Source organism: Notamacropus eugenii, chromosome 1 (assembly GCF_028372415.1).
Source record: "Notamacropus eugenii isolate mMacEug1 chromosome 1, mMacEug1.pri_v2, whole genome shotgun sequence".
Lineage (NCBI taxonomy): Eukaryota > Metazoa > Chordata > Mammalia > Diprotodontia > Macropodidae > Notamacropus > Notamacropus eugenii.
This window is the reverse complement of record NC_092872.1, coordinates 625,360,298-625,385,414: the sequence shown is the minus strand read 5'-3', so window position 1 is coordinate 625,385,414 and position 25,117 is coordinate 625,360,298. Positions and strand designations below refer to the sequence as shown.

The following is a 25,117-nucleotide window of genomic DNA, read 5'->3' as shown; positions in this document are numbered from 1 at the left end:
AGTCATTGACCTCTGTTATCGGTAATTGCTAGCCTTACCAGTAAATAGTTTATTCTCAGACATTTGTGCTTCAGTTTCCCTTAATCTCACATTTGTCATGACAGTGTGTGTATGTGGCAAGCATCTGAGAGCAGTTCTGGTGAAGCACCTACCAGGCTACATCTCCACAAAAGTTGCTCCACGGTATCATGATGTGAGGACTGAAATGACAAGAGCCATGGTGATCTTGAAGGGGGGCAAAAGACTACAATTTCCTGGACTTCTTTGAATCTAAGTCCTGGGTTATCCTAGCTGATGTCTAAGGGAAGATAGTGGTGGTAGTGGTTGGGGTGGTAGTTTCACTCACTTGGAACCTTCTTCCTTCTAATTGGTTGATGATACTTTCTGTTCCTTTTGCAAAATCTTATTCTAATGATACACTTTATTTTTACATCAGTTTCATTTCCAAACATATTCTTTCCCCTCTGTTACCTAGAATTTTATTTTCTTTAAAAATTAAAAGATTTAAAAAGAAAGGGGGGGAAAGATCAGTAAAACTAATCAATGCATTAATAGTATATGACAGTATGTGCAATGTCCCATAGCTGTACCCCATCTCTGCAAAGAAGTATAGATGTAAAGTTTTTCAACTCTTTTCCATGATCAAGCTTGGTCATTATGGTTACATAATGTTCAGATTCAGTTTTCCTTCTTGTTGGGTACATCACTGTTGCAATTATTGATATTGTTTTTCTAGTTCTGCTTACTTCACTCCTCATCAAGTTCACATAATTCTTCCCATCCTTTTTGGAATTCTTAATATTCTACATTTATAATGATGCAAATTTCTTTAGCCATTCTCTAATCTTTGGGCATCTACTCTGAATCTTTTGACACAACAAAGACAGCTATTTTGAATATTGTGTCATGTAATAACAATAACTAACATTTATTTAGCATTTTAAGGTTTATAAAGCACAGTACAATGATCTCATTTTATAATAATAAGGTTGGGAGGTTGTTTCAATTATCATCCCCATTTCATGGATGAGGGAGTTGAGGCTAAGAGAGGTTGTTATTTGTTTGGGTTCACAGAGATGGTAAGTGTCTGAGGCTAGAAGTAAACACAAACTTTCCTGACTCCAACTCCGCACTCTGTGTATTGTATCGCTTAGCTGTCATTAGGAATACCCATCACTTAAAACAAAACAAAACAAAACTACTACATGATAGCTATATTTTCCATGTGGAAGTGGAAGAAGGCTACACAGGACTAAAAGCCATTCTGTATTTTTTTTTCATATTGCATTAGTTCCCATGTACAAATAACTGATTATCAGCTGAAGAATATGCAGGTGTTAAGCCTTGATCTACTTAACTACTTTGATCCTTGTACATTAGACAGTTTGTCACCAAGACTTAGGATAAACATCTTCTCAATTGATATTTAAATCCCTTTACAGTTTAGCTCTCGCCTAACTTTCTAGGCTTATTGTACATCACTCCCCTTCACACATGGTACATTTCAGTCGAACTAGACTACTTGGTGTTTCCTAAAGTCAATACCTCATCTTCCCTTGCTGTGACTTTGTATAAGCAGTCCCCCATGCCTGGAATGTTATCTTTCCTCCCCTTTTCCTTTAGAAATCGTGTTTCCCTTCAAAGCTTGACTCAAGCTTTTATCATTCTCTTTGCTATTAAAGTTTTTATTTTCTTTTTTCACAAATCATCATGTATCAAATAATCTGTTTGCATTATACATTCCCTCAATGGAAGATTGCATGAATCCAATGGAAGAACTGTTGAGGGCAAGAAGAGTTTTTGTTTATATCTTTGGATGTCTATCATCTTGCACAGTCTTGTACACGTTAATTAACTAATAATTGCCCATTTCTTTAGATCAGAAGTCTTTCTAGCTTTGTGCAGTCTCCCAGACTCTAAAGTCAAGTTACCCAGGGCCACCTCCATATCATGAAGAAGCATTGGAGTTAGACTTCTCTGGATGTTCCCAGGGCCAGAATGAAATGGGAGAGAGAAGAGTTGATTGGATTATCTTTCAGAAGTTAAGAGATTCTCTTAGTGACCCCAGACTTCTCCCCGAAAAAAAGAGGCCATATTTCTCAGTTATTCTTGTCTGTCTGCTAGGCATGGCCTACTGTAGTCTCTAAAATAACAAATGAGTATCACTCAGAGGGCAGCAGAGAGATGCATGGTGGATGAAAATAGGTCACAGCACACACACTCGTACACACAAGAAGTATATACTACCAAAAAAAAGAACAGAGTAAAAGATGATCTTGACATGGTTGTCAACTAGCTTGTAGCCAACTCTATACATACTACATAAGTCATATGTTGTGCTTATCTTTTCCTAAACTATTACACATGATTGAAAGAAAGATTATGGGCTGGTCATGTGATGATGGCAACTGAAAGACAGCCTCTGCATTTCAATGGCATTCTTACAATGCCAAGGGAAAGTAAAAAAAAATGCCCCTACACAATAATTTTGGGGAGCTGAAGGGAAAAGCTAAATGAGGGATGTGCATAAGAGGCATACAAGTTAGGCAGGCATGGATGTGTTGAAAAGTATAACATGAGAGGAAATATCCTCACTAACGCAATCACCGATCAGATGAAGTACTTAAAGTTTACTAAGCATTTTCCTCCTGTGAGACAGGTAGAACAGGGTTATTGCCAATTTACACATGAGGAATCTGAGACACAGAGCAATTGATTGACTTACAATGCAAAGTCGTACTGTTAGTAAATATGACAGATTGAATTGGAGTCTCCTTAGTTCAAGCACAGGGCCTCCCAGGGAGGTCAGCCCCTTTTACCTACAGCCTATATCAAACCAGAATTCAAGAAGTGAAGGAAAAAAAAGAGTACAAAGTGTTGACTGCCTATGCTTACTCCATTATCTGGAACAATGCATAGACTGGAAATGCATTTAATTTGTTCTTGACCATGTTGGCTGATTTTTTAAGACCATGAAATGCCCATTATGGAATAAATCTTTGAAATCAAACTGATTAGCGTGTTCATAAATCTTAATAGCAGTGTTCATGCTTTAAGCTGCAGTTTCCTGTTCACCCTTAGGGATTCTGCCATTTCTTCTATTTACAGCAGTAATTAGATATTATTTCAAGGCATTCCCTACAGTTGCAGATATTTTTAATTTAAAAGCATAGGGAGAAAAATCTTCATTTTGAGGCCATTGATAAAAAGTTTCTGAACTCAACAGGAATATATTAAGTGTTAATTTTATTCCTTGGTTGTTATATTCAGGGGAAAATATCATTGAAAATATCCACATTACTTATTTATGGGGCTATATATACATAGAGCTATATAAACACTATATTTAGACTTTGTTTCTTTCTCTCTGTTCTCCACCCCCCTCAACCTGTTATTATTTCAGTGTAGGGAACTCTCAGTATGGAAGCTCCCTCTACCAATGAAAATCACCAGCTCTAACTTATTGTTTTAAAGAGTTGCCTGGGGGCCCTGAGAAGTTGCCCACACCACCAACTTGTTCCGGAAATGAGAACTGAACTCAGTTTTTTCTGACTCCAAGACCAGAACTCTATCTTCTACCATATCTACTCTCAAATGTTGTTCATCAGTAATTTTCTAGTTGTGGCCAACTCTTCATGACCCCATTGAGGTTTTCTTGGCAAAGATACTGGAAGGGTTTGCCTTTTCCTTCTCCAGTTCATTTTACAAATGAGGAACTGAGGCAAATAGGATTAAGTGACTTGCCCGGGGTCACACAGCTAGTATCTGAAACCAGATTTGAACTCAGATCTTCCTGATTCCAAGCCTGGCAATCTATAAACTGTGCCACTTAGCAGCCCTATTAATTTATAATGTATGTAACACAGACAACCCTGGCCCCTACTGCCTGATGCCTAGGTATGTTAGATTTCACCTCTCTGGCAGAGTTCTCTGGTACCCTTGAAAGGAGTGGGGATGTGTGGGATCTCTGCCAATGGCTCCATTCCCTACCAGTGGAGCTCCTTCAAGTATAATGGCCTATACTCCAATTTTATTTAGCCACTAAGAGTCAGATTAACTTTTACAAAGGAATATGTGCTTCAAAAGGTACAGTCAAATTTACTTCCCAATAGATGGGGTGCAATTCCTCTCCACTCTTGTACATCTTTAGTGTCTGGGGAGGGGAAGGAGATTAGGTTCACAGTTTTGCTCAGTTCCCATATAGTACAGTCCTAATTCCAAGTCTTGGGTACTTTGGCACTCAGCCTTCTCAAGGAGTCCCTGCCTGGCTGGCTGACTTCAGCATCCTGCCTGTAATACTGACTCCAAGGTGGATATGTCTCAAACTCGTAGGTCTAGTGGGGATCACTGCCATCAGCACCTGGAACTGAGGAAGTCAAACAATGACAGAAGAGAAATAAATGCCCTTCCCCTTCCCCATCCCCTTAGGCCCACTTCTTGGAACAGAGAGAGACAGACAGACAGATAAGGAGAGAGAGAGAAAGAGACAGCGAGAGAAAGAGAGAGAGAGAGAGAGAGAGAGAGAGAGAGAGAGAGAGAGAGAGAGAGAGAGAGAGAGAGGGAAGGAGAGAGAGAGAGAGAGAAACAGGAAAGGAACACCTCCTTCCACTTTCTCTGGTTCAGTTCACAGACATCCATGGTAGTTAAACTATGATCTTCACCGTCTGGATGCAGCAGGAAAGAGAGAGCAGGGAAGAGACTTCAGGAAAAAAGAGTGACTCTCAGTCTGGCCAGTTTTAAAGATACAACCTGTTCTGGTTATACAAGGAGGTTCCCATCTGGCCACGCTCAGGCAGGGCCCCATTACACATATTATATAGGGCTCATTTGGAAGATCTTGAGGTCAGGGCTAGTCTGGTCCATAGTGGCTTGAAAGACTACAGGAACAAACTGACATTGGGGGAAACCTCCTTCAACTTGGTCTGCTCTGCCAGTTACCAGCTTTTACCAATACTTACTTTAGCCTTGTACTATTGTTGATTCTACTTGACTTCTCAGATGTTACTGGTTCATTATTGATGATCTCTTGTAATAAAAATAGTTCTTTGTGCACTCCTTAAACTCTATATTTGACAGCTCTGTGTATTTCTTGATTTTATCCAAGGTTATATTAGTAAATGTTTAACATTTGGTGTTCTTGGGGGGAAATGACACATGACATGCTTTTAAATTTAATCTGCATTAATAACTAACATTTTCTCCATCACTTTAAGTTTAGACAATCAACAAAACTAGAAATCAAGCTCAGATCAGCATTTTCTGATTTCCAAAAGTAAATGCTCATGTTAAAAATTTAATGATTGGCTTGTAGGAACTGATTTAGGCTGTCTCCAGCATACCCCTGAATTTATCCCCTGGTGATTATTTTTGGGGAGGAAAATCATAGAAGAGTGAAAAGATCATGAAATATTAGGCCTGGGGAGGAAGAGTCTGAGTCCTTCCTCTACTATTTCCTACCTGTGAAACGACCACTCTGAATCTCAGTTTCCTCATCTGTAAAATGAAACTGTTCAATGACTCCATTGCCAAGCATTTATTAAATTTCTGCTATATGCCAGGTGCTGTGCCAGGCTAGATGATCTCTAAGGCCTCTCCCAATTTCAAACCTTATTAACTCTTATGGCATTAACCACTTGAGTCTAGATTGCCTTGAGAGAACTGAAAATATTCCAATAACTTGAAAGGTTGTTACAGGGGAAAAGGGATTAGACTTATTTTGTTTGCCGCCAAGGGCCAGATTTAGGAGCAGTGAGTGCAAGCTCCTAAGAGGTAAATTTAGACTTGATATAGGGAAAAGTCCTCTAAGAAATAGAGCTATTTAGTAGTATAATGGGCTGCTTCAGGAGGTAGTCAGCTCCCATTATTGGTCTTTAAGCAAAGCCTAGGTCCTTACCTGCTTGGTGTGCTAGAGAGAGAATTTTCTTTTCAGGTGTGATTTGAAGTACTTGATCAATGAGATCCCTTCCAATGTTGAAAATCTGTGATTCTGCAATTCTCTGTTCTATGGTCTCCATTATTTAGCCTTCCTTACTGCCCTGGCATTTCATGATCTCTGACTCACTGATGGGTTTCCCTTTCCTCATTGGCCCTGATGCTCCAGTTCATGAGTGTGATCTTGAAAGCTTTACAGTATTTCTATGATTCCAGCCTCCACTCTTTGTTCTTCCCTTTGGTGTATCTGGGAGTTGGGAGGAGAAAAGGTTATTCTTGTTAGAAAGATAGAAGAGAGATATGTACCCTGACTGAGAAACTTCAGTGACTGCGTCTTTCCTCCAGGACCAAATACAGCATTCTTTGTTTGGTATTTAAAGTCCTTCACCGTCTAACTCTGATCTGTTTTTCCAGAATAATTTCATATCGCGTCCTTGATCCCCAACATACATGCACTCTTACCCTTCTGAATTCCAACCAAACTGGCATACTTGCTGTATATGACATTGCGTCTCCTGCCCTTGTGCCTTTGTTTAGATGACCTCTCCCCACCCTTCCCCCAGGTCTTGCCTAGAATCCTCTCAGTCCCTAGCTGGAGGTAGAGCTCTCTCCTAAGTACAATCTTTTCCCACCCTTCCTCTCAGTTCTGGTTACAAAATTATTTTCTTGACTTTGTTTATATTTTTACTGACTTAACTATGTGCATTTCATATCTCCCCCAAAAGAATACAAGTTCCTTGAGGGCAAAGACTGTTTTGTTTTTGTATTTCTACCACAGGGCCTGGCATATGGTTAGTACTTACTGAATATTTGTTGAATTAAATTTAATATCATTTGGCATAAACTAAAAACATTTGTAGCAAAGAATTGTCTGAACCAAACATGTAAATAACAAAAAGACAAGAAAATGAATATTCATAGGTAGCCTGCTGCTTAATGGACTGCTACAGTATGCTCAGTACACATTAGTTGAGAGACTGAAAGTTTGGAATTCACTCCTCTGTAAGTGACTTGGTCATAATTATGAGGTTAAAGAGACCTCCTGCTGGTGGTAATCATCCCCAGCAACAGATAAAATCAGATTAGAGTCCTTGCTCATCCAGTAACCCACCTGAATTAGGTTAGGATCTGACCTGGGTTCTGATCCCACTTCTTGTGTGGAATTGCCGTGTAGAAGCAGCAACAGAGAACCTGAATTCAAATCTTAGTTCTCTTATCAGAACCCATGTGGCTTTGGGTAAGACACAACCCTTTTTGGAACCTTCCATTTCTGATCTCTAAGTGAGGTATTAGGCTATATTATTTCTAAGTAAGTTTTGTGTGTGTGTGTGTGTGTGTGTGTGTGTGTGTGTGTGTGTGTTTTTCTTTTCTTAGCTCTGAATTCTGGGATTATATAATAGTCTGGCACAAGCTAGTTATTATCATGCAGCCTTGAGCAAATCTTATCCTCTTTTTGAGTCTTGGCTTTCTCATCTCTAAAATTAGGAAATTGGACTAAAGGTTCCTTAATACTTCTTCCAGCTCTAAAAGTCTGTGATTATTGGAACCCTGAGTTGATGTACTCTAAGTAGGTACATTAATGAATAGAGAAGCTCCCAGTGTTTAACTACTTTTATTCAGTCATTTTTCAGTCATTTCTGACTCTTCATGACACCATTTGGGATAAAGATATAGGGGTAGTTTGCCATTTCCTTCTCCAGCTCATTTTACAGATGAGGAAACTGAGGCAAACTATAAGTGACTTTCCCAGGGTCACACTGGTCAGATTTGAATTTAGGAAGATGAATCTTCCTGACTCCAGGTCCTGAGCCACATAGATGCCTGCAATTAATTTACCTTGATTCCATAAGTCGCCTGTACTCCTTTCTGTTTCTCTGTCTCTGTCTCTCTCTGTCTCTCTGTCCTTCTCCTCCCTCTCCCTGGTTTTTCTGTTTCTATCTCACCCTTCTTCCCTACTTCGTCTTCTCCCTCTTTCTCATGCTTTTACATCAACTATTGATTTCTTACTCTTCATTTTTATTGTGACCATCCCAATTCAGTTTAATTAAATTTGAGTTGAGTTTCCTGTATCAGCAACCTTCTACATGCAAGGGACTAAATTTCCCATGGAAGATACAAAGGCAAAAAGAGCACACACCTTTTCCTGTAGGTATATGAGTTTTAATAAAGGTTATGTGGAGTGAGGCATGAAGCTAGTCACAAAACAGGCTCTGTGCTAAGGATTACAGATACAAAGAAAGACAAAAATCATGATTTCTGCTTCAAGGAGTTCACATTCTAATGGGGATGACAACATACAATAACTGTGTCTGATATATTTGTGTGTGTGTATATACATATGTATGTGTAGTATATATATATGTATGTATAGTAAATGTGTGCATGTATGTATAGTATGTATGTACATGTGAATGTATGTATAGTATGTATATATGTGTATGTGTATAGAGAGAATGTATGTATAGTATGTATATATGTGTATGTATATATAGTAAATGAAAAAAACAATCATTGTGACACGTAACTAAATAATAGAGTTTCTAAGAAGGCCTAAATTGTAGGCTTGTGGCAGATCCCAAAAAGACCCAGAGAGAGACTTCCCTTGTTCTTGGGAAGAAAAAGAAATTCCTTTAGTGGGTTCTCTTAATGGTAACAAATCAAAGTTAAAACCATATGAAGCCTACCCAAGGGCTGACCCATCCTGCTGGGACTCATTCCACTGTCATTTCCCTCTGATAGTTAAAATATAGCCATACATAGTAGATGAAATAAGTTAGTAAAGCAATCAAGGGGCCGAGCCTCTGCTGGTCCTTTTCACAGTGCCCAGGGCTCCAGTCTAATGCCCACTGGGAAGGAGAAGTCTGGGCTAACTGAGTGACTAAATAGGCAATGTGCTCCAAAACCTTGATTATAAGGACAAGAGCTGGAGTAGCTAATGCACAAGCAGGCTCAATTAACCCTAATTAGTTCAGAGTCAGGCTACAAAAGACTTAATTAGCAGTTATTATGTTCTGCTCAGAAAAAGGAGCATAAATAATGGTTGGTAGCAAGCTGTGTTTAAGAGTCTTGTGTCTGAGTGACATTACAAAAATCTCGAAGTCAATCTTCCCCCATTGTGGAATAATGCAAAAGAATAATATGGGTCTTGAATTCAATTTAAATCTATCAAAATAAAATGATGATTTTTACTATTCCTATTATTATTCCTCATTCCCCAGGAAACCCAGATTCTTTAAGAATAGTTTATGAAGGGTTAATTGATATAAGAACATTTCTGTCCAATGCTAATGAGTATCTGAGGCTGGGATGAATTTACTTTATTTATCTGGAATTTATCTGGATGGTACAGACAACCAAAAAGCTCAGAGGTAAAGATGAAAGGTATTGAGGAAAAGAGCCAATCAAAGGCCGCTTGGCAGTTCTCATTATGTGGTAGTTCAGGTAGGAAAAACACCCAAACATGACTGATGAGTTTGGGGAATGGTGTTTCTTACCCGGGCTAACTCCCTATATTCTGAATGTGAGCCCTGGATTCTGGCTAAATGGGAGCCTTCCCTTTTGGCACAGTGGCTGTCTTTCCAGGTGTGTGTGTGTGTGTGTGTGTGTGTGTGTGTGTGTGTGTGTGTGTGTGTGTGTGTGTGTGTGTGTGTGTGTGTGCGCGCGTGTGCATACCTACACAGCAGTGCTTTAAAAACATGGCTGCTGTAGAGGACTTATTTCTCCTTCCTCTGTCTTAAATATTTTAAAAGATCTATGATTTCTTCAACATGGATACAACTTCTCCATTCTTTACTAGATGACTTCATTACATTACAGTGATGCACTCAGCTATGCTGGTCCTTGGACAACAGAGGAACAAGCCTTCCAGTGCCCACAGGTGAAAACTTTCTTCTTTGATTGGACCTGAGTTTGACTCCTTAAGCAAGGCTCTCAAGAATTGTAGACCCTTTCTAGGTCCTGTAGGTTTCCTGGTAAATCATTTTGCATTTACCAAAGTCATGTTCCCCAGTCAGTTGATCAAATAAACATTTTTAAAAGTTTCTACAATGTGCCAAACACCGGGTTAACCACTGGAGAAACAAATACAAATAAAAACAAAGAAAATCCCTGGCCTAAAGGAATTTACAACCTAATTTGGAAAGACCACACACAGAAGGAAGCTGAAAAGGGAAAGGGGGAAAGGAGAATGAATAGTTCCAAAGAAGTCTAAAAGCTGGTGGGAAATAAGCACGTGCTGAACTCCCCTGTAGCAAAACAAAAATAAAGAGAATGTGTCCCCCTGCATAGCTTTTCGTAAGTCATTTTTCCAGTATTTACCAGCATCTGGGATACAACTGGTATAGGGAAAGCCTTTGTAGACCATCAGCCTTTGTTCTAGAACATTGTTTTGTAGAGTAGCCTGGGGCATCTGGATTGCCCAGGGTCACAGAGACAGTAAGCATCTGAGACAGGGCTTGGACCTCAGTCTTTCTAACTCCAAGGTCCCTTTTCTGGTCTCCACAATTCACAGTCTAGTCCACAATCATAAAGTCACCCTGAGGGTGGGGATAGGGAAGGGGGTAGGAATAGACACTTGACCCCGAAGGAAACAAGGAGAGTTTTTCTACTCAGGACTGCAGCTCAGGGCATTAGCTCAGTTACCATCTAATGTGGAAAGTGAGAATACACTCGAGGGAAGGAAAGGATATCTTTCTGACCCCAGAAGAGCTCTTGTGTTCTTATGCATATTTGATTGACTTTATTTTAACATAACTATAAATGAAACTCTCCATAAAACCAACCATCCCTGTTATAAAATGAAGTCATAGTGCTGAACTTTATGACCTCCAGTGAAACCAAGAAAGCCTGTGCTGGGTGTGTGTGGGGGGGGGGGGGGGGGAGTGGAGGGAGGAATGAGTGTATGTGCATGGAAGTATGACTTTTTGCTTAAGAGTCTACTTTTCCCAAACATTAATTTCATGGAGTGGCTCCTTGTTTTCTTAACGGCAGATGGCATGTAAGGAACAATAGAGGTCACTCCTCACAGCTTTTCTCATTACACTTTAAGTACCTCAAAAATAAAACAAAATTTCTGTTCTTTTTAGGCATCCCCCAATAGAATCTTAATTCTCTATATTAAGGTTTTCTATCTTATTCTAGGCATATATTTCATCCATCTGGTATTTTTCTATCTCCATTTTGGCTTTAAACTGGCATACAAGTCTGCACAGGCATAATTTCTCAAACCCATTCAAGGAAAGGAAGCTAGGTAGGCAGCCTCACCTGTTACCTAGGAGGAGATGCTTGCTTTTTGTATAGGACTGATCCTTCAATGAGTCTCTTTGTCCACTTGGTTTCTACTGTCTCTTTTTCACATTTTGTCATTGAAATTAAATAATGTTTATTATTTGCTTGACTTCTTAAAAAAGAATAAAAAGGGTGCCTTTGTGTGTTTGAGATAATGTATTTCTTTCCTGGGAACAGGCTTTTCTTCATTTTCATCTCTGTTTGAATGAATGAATGAAAAGCATTTATAAATTCCTTACCAAGTGCTAGGTACTGTTAGGTGCTAGGGCTATAAATCCAAGAGAGATCCCTTGTGGCCCTCAAGAAATTGAATTTACATTCTAATAAGAGAAGTTAACACTTATGGGCAGGGAAAGGTGAAGTGATTGCATGTAGAGGGTGAAGCCATAGGACATTTGCCATCATATTCTTTCTACTATCAATGGGGATACTGATTTGATTTCTATTCCCAGAGGTGGAAAGGTGGCAGTGAAGAAAGGTGTGTGCTCAGTCATGGCAGGATGATGGTGTGGTTGGGGAACAGCTCATGCTACATGTAATAAGCTTTCGCCAATCATCAGAGTTCCCAGGAGGGAACTGGAGGTCTAGGTGGGAGGGTTTGAAGGATTACATAGCAGAAAGACACCACATTATGAGCACCATGCTGTACTAAACAAAATGCTATCCCTAGAGTCAAAAAGACTTGGATCTGAATTTTGTAGTACTTACAAACTATAAAATTCTTGATGTCACTTAGCTCCTATGAGTCTCAGTTTCTTCATCTGTAAAATGGGAGTGATAGTATCTACTTCAAAGAATTATTGTGAGGATCAAATGAGATAATGCATGTGAAGCACTTTGCAAAACATAAACATGCTATTTAAGCCAAGCTATTATTATTTTTGCCTTATCTTTTGTTTGATGGATTTTATATAGAAATGAACCTAGACTTAATTGTTGTTATTCTTTTATGTATAAAATTCAGTGAACTATTTTGTAAGTGGATAAGATGACTGCTTTTTTCAACTGGGCAAAAAAAGTTTGGGTTTAAATATATTTTTTAATTGAAAGCATCTTTGAAATAACTTGAATAAAAGACAGAATAATGGGGAGATATACTTCATCCTGTTCCTATATGGTTTTGATTTCTTCTAAGTCTCTATATTTTGAGATATTTTCATCCTACATAGTTTGGAGATTGTGAATATTCAGAATGTCCACATCTAATAAAAATCTTGCTCTTAAATTTCTGGAGTTATTATTGTTATAATGGTTATGATGATGACTATGATGATGGTGATGATGATGGCAGGATACCTAATCACCTTATCACTCTACAAATTCAGAGATCTTTAGAATTCAAAGTGATCCTTGTGATTATCTAGTCCAAACTTCTCATTTCACAGATGAGGAAAATGGAGGCCAAAAGAAGTTAAATGAATAGTTCAAGATCAGAAAGCAGCATCAATGGCAGAGCTGGGATTTGAAATAAAGTTCTCTGGTTCTTGGTCTAGCACCCTTTGTACTAAAGAAGGTGGAAGTAGGAAAGATATAAACATTTATTTTATTTTTATATATCATATATATAATTATCAAATATCAATATATATTACAGGAAACAAGCCAGGCACTGTGCTATTTTTTACAAATATTATCTCATTAGATATTTTTTCATTTGAAAGCTACTCAGCTTTGACATTGTCCAAATGTAATCTAGCCCTGTTCAAAGATATATTGAACTCAATGAAGCTTGTGTAAACAAACTTCCATATTGTCCTTCTTGTCCTATAGTAAGTCTTCTCTTGGAAGAAGCAACTCCACTTCTCTACTGTTAGCAAGAATCTGACTTTCCTTTCAGGCTTGCTGCTATTCCAGGTGTTGTCCTGACACCTCAGATAAATTTAGTATCAAGGGCTCCCAGCTTGTCAATCTGGCTCCTTTCTCCATCCCTGAAATTAATTAAAAATAAATCAACTTGAACTCTCATTCATTTTGAGCGTTGGCTTATCACAGAATTCAATTCACATTCCATTTCATTACGGAATAAGTTATGAAAATTGCACACACAATTCTTTTCTTCTTCTTTTGCTGTCAAAGCTACTATAGACAGTACAGACTTAATCCCAGGGAAACTAATAGAGTCAATTGTTCGCACAATTACATGCTATTTTCCTGTTACATACAATTCTCTGTGGGCACCTAAAGCTCAGTGAATGACTGATCTGTGGAGCTAGGAGCCTTGTCTTATTTTGAGCTTGTATTCAACCATCTCTGAATTTTTGACAAGGCAGCTTAAAGAGTGATGTGATCGAATCACAGGACCACTCAAAACTCATAACACGAGCTTTGTTCTGTATGAGAAAAACACAGCACATCCTCTTTAGGTGGGAGGAAGAGGACAACAAAACCCTCCTTCCAAGGTGGTGAAAACATAGGCGAGGGAAGGATCTGAGGAATGTAGCTAATCTAAAAAGATAACTCAAAGTCCAGCAGTGAAAGCAGATCACCAGCCTAATTATCATTAGAAAAGGGCATCATTAGATGTAGACTTTGGCTGTCAAAAGGTTGGTTGCACAGAAGTGGCACACAGCAGTTTTCAGAATGGAAGAACATATTTTCTCATTATGAGGTCATTATGGCCTCAAGAGAACCTGTGTAAATAGGGGCTACCTTACTTGGTTATCTTCCTAGTTAGAAGTTCCTGCTTTTAAGATATGAAGGATCCTAGGGGATACTTTATGTGCTTCTGAGTGTTAGTCAAACTCCTGGGCCACTGGTAGACAGGACAATGGAGCAGGTCCATTCTATAAAATGTAAGTTCTTTGAAGCCAGGGATAGTCTTGTTTACTTATATTTGTATATCCATCCCTTATCATAGTGCCTGACACACAATGAGTGTTTCATATACGTACGTACATATATATATATATATATATATATATATTATATATATATATATATATATATATATATATATATATATATATATAGCCATCTATTTAGCCATCTATCTGTAGGGGGTCTAGGGGGAAGTGTTTAATTGCTTTTGCCTATGTAGATCATGTATATCTACATGGGTATATCTAAATGTGGTGAACAGGGAGTTAGGAATAGACATCTCGAGTGCTTCCTCCCCTAACTCTTCTCCAAGTATACTTGTTTCTTTACAGGAGAAGAAACAGGAGGTTACAACTACAGGTTGACCATTCTGATCTCCTCAGGGAGAGGAGAAACCAGGTTAGATTAGATCTATATGGTCCCTGAATATTGTTAGTCAAGGGAAAGCAATTTTTGAGTTCCAACTACACTTTTGGGGTAGCTAGATGGCACAGTGGATAGAGCACTGGACCTGAAGTCTGGAAGACTTATCTTCCTGAGTTCAAAGCTGGCTTCAGACACTTACTAGCTGTGTGACCCTGGGCAAGTCACTTTAGCATGTTTGCCTTAGTTTGTACATCTGTAAAATGAGACAGGACAGGAAATGGCAAATCACTCCAGTATCTTTGCCAAGAAAACCCCAAATGGGGTCAAGAAGTGTCAGACAGGAGTTAAAAACCAACACTGGATCACAAATCATTAAGGGGAAAGGAAAGTGCCAAACTTTAGATCTAAGACTTGACTCCCTTCCCATCAAATTCTAGTTTGAATTTGCTATAGCAAGTAGCAATAGACCCATTTGACCAAGCTAATAAAAAAAAGTCAGAGAAAGTACATACAGGGGAATACAGACAAGACAATACAAAGTGAGTGAACTCTCATTGGAAACAAGATAACAGATCAGGAGAGAGACAGAGACAGAGACAGAGACAGAAAGAGACAGAGAGAGAGATAGAGAGAGAAATTTTTCACCTTAATTGATATTCTCTGATGTTGATATTCTCTGATGTCCCTAGTGTAGGTAGCAAGCTGGGGAGCAGGGACAAATAGACACTGCCATTCCATATTCTGACTTTTAAGAGTCTCTTCCTTCAGCAGCCTAAAGTGAGGTTGGAATCTCCATCTTGACAATGGAAACTAAAAAAGCCAAGATCTTTATTCTTTCTTCCTCTCACCAACTTCATCTGCCTTTCACACAGGTACAGGGTATTGAGTAATTAATCTTCATTAATGATAAGACTAGGTGGTACAGTAGATGGAGCTCCAGGTCTGGAGTCAGAGAGATCTGAGCTCAAATAAAACCTGAGATACTTATTAGCTGTGTGACTCTGGGCAGGTCATTAAACTCCATTTGTCTCAGTTTTCTCATCTGTAAAATGAGCTGGATAAGGAAATGGCAAATCATTTCAATTTCTTTTTCAAGAAAACCCCAAATGGGGTCATGGTTATTGATAAAAGAATTCTAATTGTCCCTGTGAGCTAAGAGTTACATAGGTACAAATACTCATGACTGACCATATCAAAAGCCTTGATCAGATCAATGAATGTTGTGTAAAGACCTCTGTTCTGCTCCTGGTATTTCTCCTGGAATTATCAGGGAGCAAACACCATATCAATCATTCTTTGACTCTTTTTGAAGCCACACTGGCTCTCAGGTAGATGACCATCTTCTTTTTGTCAAACAGTCTTGGTGTTTGTGTGTTTTCTGATCCAGATAAGCAAATGCAGTGCTGTACACCAAATCTCTGAAAGTTGCCCATTCCTTTTCTGCTCCACTGTTGCCAATTATGTGTTGGTTTAATTTTCCCTTCAAATTAACAAACACTGTTCCTACTTGGAGAAGTGCACTAATCCATTGACCTTGAATCTCCTGATAATTGTCTTTCTGATAATTGGACTGTTGCTTTACTGAATGTGAATATTTAGTTTGGAGACAATAAGTCTATGATCGGTCCAGAACTCTGCACCACACATTGCCTTTGTCACTCTCACATTCTGTCTCTTCTCCTCACTATAGCAGTCTACTAAATTCCAATGCTTGTTGCAAGGGTGCATCCATGAAATTTTATTGTGTCTAGGTAAAGGGAAGACAGTGTTGGTGTCGGTCATGAGATGCACAAGTCTTCAAGATTGTGACCATTGCTATTGCTTTTTCTAACTCCATTCCTCCCTAGAACTCCCTTCCATATCTGATAGTCTGTGCCTATTCTTGCATTAAAGTCACCCAGAACTATTAAGTTTCTTCTATTTTGGCACATTGATGATGAGAGTCTCCAGGTCCTCATAAAGTTTTTCTTTGACCTCAACAGAGTTCACTGTGGTGGGAGCATATTCACATATGATAGTGGCATGGTGCTTTCCTGAAAGTAGTAATCACATTGTCATGATTTTGTCATCTGTTAGGCATACAAACATCTTGTCTACAATAGTTTTGATTGCAAAATCTATACCAGCCTCATAGTTCCACCCTTTAATACAGTCACTCCAGAAAAAAAATACGTATTCAGCTCCAACTTCAGGAAGCTTTCTTCATTTGCCAGCCTTGTTTTACTCAGGGCTTCTATTTGGTTGTGATATCTGCTGAGTTCTGTTGCAACAAAAGTGGTTCATCTTTCAGGTCAACTGAATTTAGTGTTCTGATATAAGTGTATACATATTCCATGTACTGATGGTGAGTGGAATCGTGTTTGCAAAAGTTTTTGTGCATTTCTTTTTTGTGTGTTTTGACATTGTGTTTCAACCACATGGTGGAATGCTGACCTGCTTCAGTAAGCAGACCAGGGTTTAGTGAAGCAAAAAAAAAAATTAAGGCACCGTTTTTAGCCCCTTCCTCACACCAAAAATATGAGCAAAGTATTCCTTAAAAGGCTGATCATTACTTAGGAGTCTGCTATATCACACTGCTACTTCTACTGGGCTGCCTATGTTCAGGGTTGTGATTACAGCTCCCAGTGTATCCATACCTGCTTCTTCATTACTTGCCTGTCAGCGCAGTATTTTAACGTAGGTTAAAAAAGCAAAAAAGAGGTAAAATGGTATGAATAATATCTTTTGATTAGTGTATAACCTGGATTCAAGTGAGGCAGAGTTGGGTTAAGTCTTTGGCCTCACTCTCTCTTCGAGTCATCAGTACAAACAAGACAAAGTCAAGATAACCCAGATGACCCAGAATGCAGTGGATGACCTTGGTGTCTTCGATATCTAACTAAGCTCTAAGTGCTCCACAGCATCTATTTCAGCTGCCTTCATGGCATTTGGAACAATTGTTCTCATTCACCCAATCCACCAGAGGAAGTCTGGTTTAGCTAGTCTGCTAAAACAGTTCATCAAGGTGTGGTCACTGTGCTTGTTACAGCTTCTTTGATACACAGGTGAGAGCAAGGTAAATCAAGTGGACACTGAAAGTAGAAAGTAACCCTGAAAAAGGCTCAGCAGCTTTTTAATAAAAATAGTTTTTTTCCTGAATAGACCCTACACACTATACTTTAATTTCATAGTTATTTTCTTCATTATTCTTCAGAGGAAGAGACTTTAAAGAATAGCAAGTGTAGTCTTGACCTGGGACTGAATCATTAAGTATTCAGCAATGCTAAGTGACTAGGCTTTCCCAGTTCTGGAAAGGACAAAGATGCCCCAGAGAATGAGAAAGTGGGGTAAGAGTGGTTAAGTGAGAACAGATAAGATTAGAAGCCAGAGATTATTGAGGTAACTGTAATGAGCTATACACAACGTTAAGGGAACTTGGGCTTCTATAATTTATACTTCAATATGATAATCATTAGTTCATTCATTTCTTCCTTCCTTCATTAATTCAATGACAAATTAATGAGTGCTTGGTATGAGGTAATGCAGTCTACTAGGTACTATGAAAGATACAACAAATCTGCTTCCATGCTCTTAAAAATTGCATAACGATGAGAACTGATTTATACGTATGTGTGTGTGTGTGTGTGTGTGTGTTCATCCTTTGTTGCCAAAGAAGACCATGCCATCAGAGAAATAATGACATGACTTGCACTTGACTTTGTTTTGATTGAGGGAGGGCTGTGCACGTCACCAGCCTCACTTCTCCTCCAGAGCCATCTGAATCCAGTGACCAGATATTCATCAGAATGACTGGAGATGACCCAGAATGAGACAATTGGGGTTAGGTGACTTGCCTAAGGTGACACAGCTGGTGAGTGCCAAGTGACTGAGGTGAAATTTGAACTCAAGTCCTCCCGACTCCTGCACTGGTGTTCTATCCACTGCACCATCTAGCTGTCCCTGACATTTATTTAACACTTCAGCAAAACACTTTTTTATACAGTAATGTCTCATATGATCTGCCCAAAAATCTCATGAGATAGGTAATACACATATTTTGCTTATTTTACAGATGAGGAAACTGAGCCTTAAGGAGCACAAATAACTTTACCAAGTTCACATAAGCTTTAGAGTGCCCAAGATATTCTATATTTCAGCCCATGTCTTCTTGTCCAGGGCACATTGACCACATACCACATCTTGAAATAAACAAACTGTTTTTCATGCTTGCTTTCATTTGGCCCTCACAACAAAACTCTGGGCTTGATACCATAGGTATTTTTATTGCTATTTTGGAGCAGACACTCAGAAAGTTGTGTCTTCCCAAGGACCACAAAACTAATTAGGGTCAGAGGCAAGATTTGAACCCAGATCTTACATGAGTGTGGTTCTAGCACTCTTTCCTTAAATGCACTGCCTCTTAGGATACAGTATAGAAGATAAGACATAACAATGAAGTTATAATTATTAACTGTTCATAGGTAAGCTATAGAAGTAGGTCTATAGAGATAGTATAATTTTAGAAACAATGCTGGTAAATAGATCTGGGTTTACATCCTATCTCTAACATCTCTTAGTTCTGTAATTATGGAAAGTTAATTTAATCTCTGAGTCTCAATTTCCTTATCTGTAAATGAGATTATTAACATATAATATCTATCTGTTGGTATTATTTGGAGAAAATCAGCTTATAAAATTAAAGCTCTATAGAATTGTGGGTTATTATTAGACCCTGAGGATGCAAAGTTGAAAAATAGCATAGAACCTTCCTTCAAGCTATTCAAGATATAGTAGGAAGGAATTATCACACAAATAATTAGTTTTCAAGCATTACAGAGGTCCTTTACTCCCCCATGGGGCTTCTCATACCACAACTGAATTCAGCATGGGAGAAAATGAAATATATTCTTGGAATGAGCTGTAATCCAATGCAAGATTCTACTCACAGTCCAAGTGTGAAAGGATCATAAATTTACAGTTGGAAGGGACCTTATAAGCCTTTGAGTCCAACCACTCATTTTACAAATGAAGAAACTGAGTCACAAAGATGATGAGTCATTTGCTCAAAGTCACACAGCTAGCAAGTATCTTAGATGGGATTTGAACCAAAATCTTCCTGAATCTAAGTCCAGGTCTCTAGCCACTACTCTAATATAGTTTTTAATTGGACAATTCCTATCCAACAGAGAATAGCACCAACTCAATATTCACAGCACCTATGGCGGCCATGAATATCCCAGCACAATTCTGAATCTCAAAATACTACAGACTTTCCACATGGAAGACAGAACCAAAACATTTATTCAGACACCAGAAAGCCAAATCCACAATAATCTATACGCAATAACAATGCAGAGGGCAACATCATCCCCAAGCCTTCCCCCTGCTAGGCTTCCCACAAACCAGCTCCATTAAACAAATCACAAGCAGATTCTCTTAAACAAAATCACAAACAAGCTCTCTCACTAACGCTAACCAGCTGCTTGCTTGCCTGCATCCTTTCTAGCTCTGACTGCTGTCATGCCTGACTTTCTCTCAGTTCTGCTCTAGCTCTGCCTCTTCCTGTTCTCCCCTTCCTGTTCTCCCCTTTCAGCAAGCTCTTTGGACTGCAGGTTTCATGTGACTCAGACTTCCATGTGACCCAGACAGGTCACATGGGCCTGTTAATAAATGGGAAAGATCTTCTTATTTACATTACCATTACACAGAGCTATCACAAAAACCTATACCATAAAACCTGTTTCAACTACTCATAAATTAATGTAATATAACTCTTTCCCATATATTTCTTTAAAGATGGGGGAAAAGGTGATATATCGAGGTTGGAAGTGGGGATGGATGTGTTTAGGCTCCAAAGATACTGAAGTAGATATTGCTTTGCTTTGCTAATGGTGCAGAAGACTCACCCCCTGGAGGAAAATGGAGAGAGGTTCCCTGAGCTTCCTTGGAGCTATTTAGGGAAGCCTCACTCACCTTCTGATCTGTCAGCTTTAGCCCTCCCACTCCTGCACCTCCGTGGAGAGGGGCTATTCTCTTGGTAGATTCAAGCTTCTTAGGCTTGAAGGCTGTTGGAAAGTGAGATCTCTCTCAGGCTAAGTGTTTCTGGACAAATCCTCACTTAGAGAGTCTTTCTTCCCTTCCTTCTTCTCTGTCCAGGGGGGAATCCAAAAGAGGCTTTGAGGCAACTCCTTTGAGACAGTTTCTTGTCACACAGCACAGCAAATCTCTAGTCCTTACTCCTATTTCAGTTAGGGTGAGAGTTTGCCAAAGCCAGAAAGGTAGGCTGAAGACATATGACCTTGAATAACAAACCAAAAGTGTATATTGTATTCTGCAAGCAATGGAAAGCTACCGAAGGTGGCTTTTTAAAAATAGTTTAGTAACTGTTAGGACACACATTAGGAAGATATTTAGGCATCTATGTGGAAGATAGATTGAAGATAAAGAGTTTGAGAGTTTAGAGGTAGGGAGACCTGTTAGGTGACTATTACAACAATTTAAGTGATAGATGATGGCTTGAACTATATTTCATATATGTTATATATAACATATGAGTAGTACCAACTAAGGATTACTTCAAAACAGAAGTAATTGAGTGTTTAGTGAAACTCTTGTCCCAATTGAATATATAACATTTGTCTTTCAGCATCAAAAATGTAATGACATTTCACCAATAAGAATTCTAAGTATATGATTGAGTCAATATTTGGCCTTTTGCTTGAGTAATAATAACAATGAGGATTGGTTGAGTCATAACAACAATGAGTATTATCTGGCAGATTCCTCCAGAAGACACTTTATTCAATTAAAAAAAAAATCATTAAGTGCTTGCTGTATGCAAAGCACCGTGTTAGATGCTAGGGATACAAAACAGAAGAAAAATAGCAATTTTCCTTAATGGTCTTACTTTCAAGTTGGAAGATTCATTATATACACTACAAAATATAGACAATCACGTTATCTCATGAGAGAGGGAATTCTGATATCTGAAGGGACCCGGAAAGACCATATCCAGATGGTAGCCCTTGAGCTGAGCTATGAAAAACCCCAGGGATTATATTAGCAGAATTAAGGAGAGAAGTTATTGGAACCACTTGTGTAAAGGACAGTGAGAAGAAATAGAATGTGGTGTGTAGGCAGCAATCAGGCCACTTTAAACCATGGAGACATGACAGTTCTTTCAAATATACAAATATTTTTAGTTGTTTCTGGGCACTAGAGTCAACATTTTGTCACTTCCTTTTCATGGCATTAGGAACTGAACTACTTAATGTACAGTGTAACTCCAGTTATAAAATTTTAAAGAGGAGACAAATTTTATTCCTTTTTCTTTCATGGACACTCATAAAAACCTTCCCTGTACTGTTAATGAAACTTATAACTCGACTGAAATATGCAATATGCAACAGTGGCTGTCATGCAAATTTAGTTTTTATCTTTACAATAAGACTATATTAATACATCCCTACAGCCTGCATTTAAGCATTGTTAAGGCTGTGCTAAAAACTGGTGAGAGGAAATAGATTCACTCTTAGGATTGATGCTTCTCCACTAACTTAGCCCATTATGCTTGGCTGCAGAGGTACATATTTAACTTAATGGACACAGTTGCAAATGTTGATTTGCTGTCTGTACCACATTAGGATATGACAATAATAAGCATCACTGGTTAGGCTCCATCAGTCACAGAAGCAATGTATGGACATCATGAAGGACTGAAGCTAGTATTTCCTAGGAATGTGGCCATTTAACCTTGATGATTGCCCATTTTATCATCCAGGAAATGAAAACAATAATGCTTTCACCTCCTATCTCATGAAGGAAAAGTCACTTGCAGGGGAATTTCCTATTAATATACAGAAATCAAATTGAACAATTAAAGATAACACTCAATGAAATGAGCTGCTTTTGAAATAGTATGTTGGTGATATTCAAGCAGAAGATGGAGCTGATTTGTCAGAGATCTATCTAGAAAAGAGTAGTATAGGAGGGGGCTCTATGGCATCAGGTGACTAAAAGAAAGAAATTGGCATTTATATATTATTTTGAAATTTACAAAGCACTATGCGTATATTATCTCATTCACATCTCATGAAAAATTTTTATTTTTTTATCCCCATTTAATAAGCAAGGAAATCAAGACTCAGAGAACACTATATTATTTGTTCGTGTTCACACAGGAAGTATGAGAGAGGATTTGAACAAAGGCTTTCCCAATTTCAATTCTAGCACTCTCTCTATTATGCCATGCTACCTCTCTCAGTTTATATTTAAGGTTCCATAAAGCTCTAAATCCTGACCCACAATTCTTTTTTTGGTACTAGTAGATTGTAGGGCAGCTACATGGCAGAGTGGATAGAGTACAGGGCCTGGAGTCAGGAAGAAACATCTTTCTGAGTTCAAATACCAACTCAGACATGTAAAAGCTGTATGACCCTGGGCAAGTCATTTAACTCTGTTTGCCTCAGTCTCCTCATCTATAAAATGGGCTGGAGAAGGAAAGGGCCAACTGCTCTAGTGTCTTTGCCAAGAAAACCTCAAATGGGCTCACAAAAAATCAGACACGACTGACCAAGAACAACAAAGGAAAGTAGGATTCTAGAGGAGGTAAGAGAACAAGACTAGCATGCGTTAAATGACTGGAGAACCCTAAAAGACAAGGGGATCAAAGGAACATAGATATTAGAGTTAGAAGGAGGCAATTTAGTTCAATATCATTATTTGATAGATGGAGAAATCAAGGTTCAGAAAGATCAAATGATTTGGCCAGAATCATGGAGGTAGAAGTGGCAGAGCTAAGATTTTAACTAGAATTCTCTCTCCAAATGCAGCACACTTTGCCTCTCAAATCACAAATAGGGTGCTGGAGATCAGCTTTCAGTCATGCCAAAGTTTTACCCCAGAAGAAAATAAGCTCTTTGAGGGAAGAGACTGGATCAATTTTCTTCGGATCTCTAGGACTCTTTATAGGGTTGTACACATAATAGGTGATAAATAAATATGAATTGAAATGAAATGAAAATATATGTGGTACTCGAGAAGAGAAGGTAAATACTTAAATCTGTCTCACAGACAGAGTAGCCTGGCTGAAAAACAACAGCAAAGTTTCCTTTTTAATGCCAGATTGACAACTGACAATATGGATTAAAACTTTAAAATTGCACTAATTTTAAAGTAGATCAGCGTGAATGAGTAAGGTATTGAGCCACAGACCATTGGTTTCAATTATGCTTTTTTTTTCTTTTCTTTTTATTTTACATCTTCACTACCTTCCCTATAATCTTCCTGCCTCCAAATAAAATGCTTCCCTTTCAATAAGAATAGTTAACCAAAACAAATTACACATTGTCCTTTTCTGAAGGTAAATATATCTCATATTCTGTGTTTTAAATTCATCAGGTCTCTCTCAAAAGGTGAAAAGAATTCTTTATCACCAGTTTATCAGAGTCAGGGTTGGTCTTTGCATTGATCAGAGATCTGAAGTCATTCAAAGTTTTGGTTTTTACTTTACATTATAATTAACTAAGTTTTACATTTTCTCCTGGTTCTGCTTAATTTAATTTGCACCAAAGAGTTCATACAATTTTCTCAGAATTTCTTTCTTTCTTTCTTTATTATGGAACAATAATATGGAAGCCATAAGTTCCATCATTGCTCAATGAATGGACATCCACTTTGTTTCCAGTTCTTTGCAGCACAAAAGTGCTGCTCTAAGTATATTAGTATATAAGCCCTTTACCTCTGTCTTTGACATCTTTGGCATATTTGTCTAGAGGAAGTATTGCTGGGTCAAAAGCTTACATACAATTTAGTGACTTTTTCAGAATAGCTCCAAATTACTTTACAGAATTTGTGGACTAGTTCACAACACCAAAACAAATGTGTTAGTGTTCATAAACTCTCACAGACCCTCCCGACATGGTTACTTTTTTGTGTGTCATCTTACCTAATCTAGTAGGCGTGGATCAGACTCTCAGAGAAGATTGAATTTGCATTTTTCTATTAGTGATTGAAACATTTTTTCTTGTTAACTTTTATTTTTCAGAAATTTTGGTCATATCCTTTTACTCTTCTTTCCTAGTGGAGAATGTCTTTTATTCTTTTATATTTCTGTTGGTTGTGTGTTGATTTTGGATATCAGACCTTATTAGAGAAACTAGCTGCAAAAATTTTTTTCAGTCAACTGTTTCACTTCTAATCTTAGCATAATTTATTGTTTATGCAAAACTTTTCAATGTTGTAATCACAATTGTTCATTTATCTTTTATTGATAACTTTGATTCCATAAAGTACAATTGCACAAAACATATGCATGAAATAGAATAACTTGAGTTCCATATTCTTCTAAATGCTCATTTTATCTCATGCTAAATACTTTTTGGTTCCAGCTCTTCAATCAGTTGTGGAACCAGCTAACTGTACAATTGTCTGACTAGCATCTCTCCATTTTATCCACAAGGATAGCATGAGCCACTTTGTCAAACAGTTGCTAAGATCTAGGTCAGTTATATATGCAGCATTCCCCTCACCTACCCAGTTGTTAAAAAAGGGGGAGGAATGAGGTTAGTGTGGTCTGACCTATTCTTAATGAAGTGTCTCCTTGTGATCACCACTTCCTTTTCTTGATATTTCCTAATAATCCCTTTGGTAGTATGTTCTATTATAAGAATTCTACTAGAAATGAAAGTCTAGTTCTCTCATATAAATGTAAAGACTTCACTCTCTTCTTTTTTTTAAA

General features: G+C 38.2%; 1 long non-coding RNA gene across 2 annotated transcripts in view; it reads left to right on the top strand.

Moving 5' to 3' along the window:
- Window positions 1-13,823: 13,823 nt before the first annotated feature.
- Window positions 13,824-25,117, top strand: part of LOC140520848 (uncharacterized) — a 35,823-nt gene continuing 24,529 nt past the window's right edge. The window contains exon 1 of one of the 2 annotated variants that reach the window (XR_011972673.1): window positions 13,824-14,009. This is a non-coding gene — a long non-coding RNA (uncharacterized lncRNA). The remainder of the gene's footprint in view (window positions 14,010-25,117) is intronic. The other variant, XR_011972672.1, reaches the window with a different exon arrangement.